The 6,045-nt window shown below is 39.8% G+C and overlaps 1 long non-coding RNA gene across 1 annotated transcript; it reads right to left on the minus strand.

Annotated features, from left to right (window-relative positions):
• Window positions 1-3,479: 3,479 nt before the first annotated feature.
• LOC138595326 (uncharacterized) lies at window positions 3,480-5,707 on the minus strand. The gene is made up of 3 exons (XR_011308465.1): window positions 5,361-5,707; window positions 3,773-3,835; window positions 3,480-3,673 (listed from the first exon to the last, which is right to left on the minus strand). It is a non-coding gene; the product is annotated as an uncharacterized lncRNA (long non-coding RNA).
• Window positions 5,708-6,045: the final 338 nt, after the last annotated feature.

Below are 6,045 nucleotides of genomic sequence, written 5' to 3' on the forward strand. Positions count from 1 at the left end.
TGTCACCCTCGTGTGTTCATGTTTTCCAGCCTCGATATTATTGTGTTTGCTTGCCCGGTTTTTAAACCCTGTTTGGATTTTTGGATTTTGGTTTTTGTGGATTGCCCGTTTTGGATTGTTCTGCCCTTGCTGACGGATGTCCTGTGTATTACCTTTGAACGTTTTCAGTAAAGTAGTTTTCCTGCTACTGGATTTTTGTGTTCTGGACTTTTTCTCTGCATTTGAGTATCCTTGGTTTAGGATTGTTACAGTATGACTATGTAAGCTATGTAAAGATCACATAAATCTATGTCTGGAAATATTGTTGATTAGGAACTTGATAAGAACTACTGCAAAACCATATGAATATTTGATATAGTACGTGTTATGATTCACAGTTTATATTTAAAACCTGATTATTTGATTGTAATAATCTGTGGAGCCTGACTTTTAAATAAATTTAGATTCAAATCCCATAAGAAGCAGAAATTATTAGAGGTTTCAGTAAGAAGTGCTCTGTTTGACAGAACCTACAGAAACATGATTGCCTCAGTGTTAAACATATATTTTTTCTCCATGTAACCACAATGTTTTTAAGGTCCTTCCTTTTTCTAAAGCTGTTTTGTACAGCCAACAAATGAGGTATTAGTCACTGACATTCAGACACAGAAACACAGGGAGCTGTCAGCCTAAAGAAAGAATCAGAATATGCGTAAAAAGCTGACCTCAAGGATGTGTTTAATTATTTACATATATTATGGTGCCCCGTATGAGACCTACATACTATAGTCTCTTCTTATTAAGACAGATACACAAAGAACTTTGTTTGCTGGTTATATGTGCAGTTTAACTTTCTGAGCTGTATACTTTTTAGAAATTTATCAAATTTGCCCAGTGTATATTTAATCATGGTGTGTAACAGCACTTGAATTGTTTCACGGAGCAGCCATGGCTTGTGAGACAGCCACTGTGAGACCTTGTCTCAGCAGCTGCTCTGTGCCAAAGCTGTTCCTCTAACAATTGTCAATCAGGATTTTTATGGATATGCATCACCCTATCTCATTAAAAAGGAATTCATTCAGAACCTGAGTGTCCCTGTGAACTTAGCTTCCTATTACAGTACAGCTATGTTAAGTAGCTGTGCTTTAAAATATCTCTGTGGCATGTGAAGATGATTGCAAATGTAATGGTCATTAACCAACACTCAAGATAAACCTTTGAAAAAGATAAATACCCTCCATTAGCTCAAACTGAGATCAGGATATATTGCAAACGAGAAAAAAAGAAAAATTAATTTGTTCGATAGATTGATGGTGCAGAACAGAGCAAGTGCCCCTTCATTGTAACAAGTAAAAATTCACATCTTACGTTTTTATACACTGCAGCACAGTGAAAACAAGATAATACATCTCAAGGGGTTTATCCTGACATAAATACATTTCTGACCAATAAACTAGGCTCATTGTAAAGCTAACTCTTGAGAATTTGGACTAAGTATTAAGTGTTCTTTTATGTCAGAAATGAATGCCCATGTCTCTTGCTGTCTGGGGAGGAAGGAAATTTAATGCAGTTATTCAAAAGCACGTAGATGAGGTCAGCTGATCAATTATGATTAGTTATGTGAGTAAAATATACGCTTCACAAGAACCAATTTGGCAAGGGCGCTTCCCTATCCTGTCTGGCACATCAACTCCTTTGGAAACATTAATAATCATTGAGGGAGCAGTATGAATGAACAGGAACCAGAAGGGGATTTCTTTTGGATTCGAATAAAATACATAATTATTCTCACCTGCTGCCTGATGCCTGGTCTCTCTTCAGCCTCAGACGATTCATTGGAAGCCCTCCTCTTTCTGGTTAGGAGAATGTATTAAAATGAAATTATACAGTGTTTAAGATGAAAAACTAACTTTTGATGATTGAGTTAAACAGAGCTGCTCACCTGATCCACAGGAAGACAGAGAGGGACACAATAACCACAAGGACAACAGTGATTGTTCCAGCAACAACAGGTAATTTCCCTCCTCCTGAGAAAAGGTGATCAGAGCGTTGTATGATAACACATGAAAAAAATGTTTACAGTCCACATTACATGATGCCTACAATGGAGTGCTACGTAGTCCTGCCCTGCTGTGCTGTGATTGGCTGGTATAGCTGTTTTGTCTGGGAAAGCCAGTCGTAAAAACACAGGACTGAATAAATATTTCAACCCGAATCATAATTGTCTCCTAAATCTAACCAAGTAGTTATGTTGTCTTGACCAAACAGACAACATCATTAAGAGTTTGAAACTGTCAAGTTCTGTTTGGTAGCAACACTAGTGGTTATGTTTGGGAAAAGAGCAAGGTGTAAGTCAGAGCAATTGGTCAACTTGGACCATCCTCATGAAACATAAGCTCAATCTCCTGCAGAAAGCCCTAAAGCATGGTTTACAGTAATTGTACCTTAAAGCCCAATTGTACTTTCCAACTACAGCCCAGTAGAGCAGGGAATAGGGGCTAGCAATTTAAGAACAAAGAAGTACTTTGTCACAAATACATAACCTCCATTCACGGCTAAGATAAAATCTGGGCTGTGTTCCTTGATCTGAGGTCCAGATCAGTCAGATAACATGAGGACACACCCCTTGTTTCTGTTCCCAATGTGGAGTATGTTACTGTTGCAACAAGAAGACTCCATAAACTATGTACCATGCTGAGGTTTTCTGTCATACTGAAAACATAAAAGCTGATACAAATGTTTCTTTGTTTTTCACTTCAAGAAAAACCTTTTGAAGATGTTTTTATCTGACTTTAAGAAGTCAAACAGGAAGGGTTTTAATCAGATGGATGAAGCATAAGATCACATGATGCTTTTGTATTTTGGTGCAGGATGTGTGTAGCTGAATTCAAACTCTTACCTGCCGCCACAATCAGGTGTAAGGTGGAGTTATGACGTCCTTTTGTGTTCTGGGCTTCACAGTAATAATTCCCACCGTGTTCAGCTGTGATCTCAGTGATGGTGAAGATCTGTCCTGAAGCTTTTGGTGAGTCGTCATGCTCCTTGTACCAGGTGTAATTAGCTGCTGGGTTAGCATCACTGCTACAGGTCAGATTCACTGAACTGCCCTCCACTATCTCAGCAGAGGGACTCACTGACACAGAGGGAAGCTTTGGTGAGTCTGGAGGAGATACAGAGAGACAAATGTCATTCATATCAGATAACGTTGTATCAAATGTTAGCATAGCTTTGTCATGTTACATTTTGGCGTAAGGTCATGTATGTAACACTGTGACCCCCTGATGTATATTATAAAGCCGTGCATCATATTTGCTCTTGTTCTGTACTTACACTGGACATCTATTAAGAGAGACAAAGACCTTTTCCACCCGTGTACATTCTCAGACTTGCAGTAGTAGGTCCCTCTGTCCTCAGAACTGATGGAGGTGAAATGATAAGTTTGGCCTCGTTCTTTAGGCAGTGTTTGGTTCTCCTTGTACCAGGTGTATTTAGCAGCTGGGTTAGCATCACTGCTACAGGTCAGAGTCACTGAGCTGTTCTCTCTGATTTCACCAGTGGGACTCACAGACACAGTTGGAACCTCGGAGAATCTGGAACCAATGAAACAAAATGTGTTGAATTTTTTTAGTGCTAGAAGTTGTTGTGTGTGTGGAAGCATCTGAATCTTGATAGGTGATTGACCCTGAACATCAACCTGTAAATAAAAAAAGACCATTAGCCATATCACATTGAACAAATGACAGTGATAAAAAATAAGCTGGTGTCATCAATTACCAAGTAGCCTATTACTTACTATCACTCAGAGATTGCCGAAGGTAGCTTGGTAACACTGCAAAAGCCACAAAACATGAGGTAACTGCAAAAGATGAGAAAAATATATTAGAGGTATGAATACACATGCACAAATACTTGAAAGGTCTTGCCCTACAGCAGACACTCTCAAACTTCTTAATGCCACAGCCCAATTGAAATCTGAAAATCCTCTGAGGCCCACCCAAACCTTTAAGCACAAGTCTGATCAACACAAGAGCCTAATCATACCAATGAAGAGATATGTCAGTGTTCCAGTGTCATTATGAAGAACTATGATTTTCAACAACACTGAAGCTACATATATTGGATCAAATCATGTAAAACAAATTTTGTTATGGCTTTTTAAGTAAATATTAAATCATGTGCATCAGGAATATAATTATCAATAATCATCTTTTTATGAGATTTGTGTTTGAGATTTTTAAAAATAACAAGCCATTTGTAAATGCTTGAAAATGACTTCAGTTTGTACATGAATATGACAATATCATTAAAATTGATATTTGTAAATATTATATATAATATTAAAAACATAATTTGTGTGCATCAACAATACATATGTGAGCATTTTTTTTAAATATGTAAATATTGATGTAATATTATCTTTATATAAATCTATATATTAATCTCGAGACATATTTATGAAGCCCACTGTGCCTTCATTGAGACTGATTTGACTTCATATCCTGAGCACAGTGAACAAAACGACTCTTCTCTCAATGTTTCAGAGCAACAGACAGCGTCCCCATCACCTGAGTAGTAGTACGTTAACTCACTCACGTTACTCCCTGCAAAGAGATAGAGATGCACTGCTGCTTCCTAATGTGTAGACGGACACGTTCTGAACAGAAAACGCAACAGTGGCATTGCGTTCTCACTTTTTATTCCGCATTTAGACGAGCGTTTTTGGGGGAAATATTTTGTCGTTTTCACCCGCGAGCGTTGTCGTGTAAACAGGGCCGATCCACTACTTTGAGCTCCCTTGTACAAGTCCATGTAACGTTTGATTGAGCCCATGTGTCAACAGAGTAAAGGGCGAACTGCGTTTTTACAGCCCGTGCATGGCCAATATGGCGGCGGTGTGTCCGCAGAGCAGGTCATTGTCGGCGGATTTCACCGCTAACGAGTGGCAGGCGGTTGTTGTTCTTCTGCCGTCGATGTCGCCACGGCATTGGACCGCCCACCCCTCGCTGTGAAATCCGCTGACAATGACCTGCTCTGCCGACACACCGCTGCCATGTTGGCCATGCACGCGCAAAAAAACGCGGTACGCGGTTCGCCGTTTACTTATATTTGTTAAACATTACAGACCAGTCATGCACAGTCCAATGTGGCAGCGGTGCTAATTTCGGACTGTGCTAGCAGCAAAGTGTACATCTCCAGTCATGTCAGGTCCATAATGTTAACCGTGTTGGCTACTTAGCTAGCCTGAAAACTTGGACTTGAATGAAGACAAGCCTTGCGTAACGTTATTAGGGCTGTTGCACATATTTCAGTTGGAATATTATGGAATGCACGTTATTAGACACCGAGTTACATTCTAAACAACTACAAACAAGAATACTTACCAAGGACTGTACTTCTGTGTCGACTTCCACCGTCTCAGACATCCGCCATTGCAGCCAGAGGGAGGAGAAGGAGGGACGGGCGCAGAGAGGGAGCGCGTAATCTTGCACATGCACAAAAGGGCGGTCCCCAATTAAATTGTTATCTTGTGATCCAACGTAAATAAATCTCATTGCTGAGAGTATTAACACATATTATGTTACACCCATTAAATATATATACATATATTTGTGAATAGATATAATTAAATAAAGGAAATTATATTTAATTGTGTCACATCTAAGAAGGGCTTGAATCATTTTTTTGAGTGCACTATCTCAGCAGAGGGACTCACTGACACAGAGGGAAGCTTTGGTGTGTCTGGAGGAGATTTAGAGAGACAAATGTCATTCATATCATATGAGGATGTTGATATCAAATGATAACAAACCCTTGTCACATATTGCATTTTAGATCAAGGGCATGTACATTCCTGAAAAAAGAACTTTTTCAGAGTTATCATCAGTGGCGTCGTTAGAGCTAAACATCTGGGCCCAAATCTCTTGTCCTGTCCTGTACATGGACCACTGCCAGACTCTTGGGGAGGGAGTCTGTCCAGTGAGGAAGCACATGCTTATTGGATTGGATTCCACCTGCCCCAACCAGAGGCCCCGCCACACCACCAGGCAGCCGGACAGGAATCGTCGC

This window comes from Semicossyphus pulcher, unplaced genomic scaffold (assembly GCF_022749685.1).
Source record: "Semicossyphus pulcher isolate SPU_LCO1_2020_fin unplaced genomic scaffold, fSemPul1.0.p SCAF_17, whole genome shotgun sequence".
Classification (NCBI taxonomy): domain Eukaryota; kingdom Metazoa; phylum Chordata; class Actinopteri; order Labriformes; family Labridae; genus Semicossyphus; species Semicossyphus pulcher.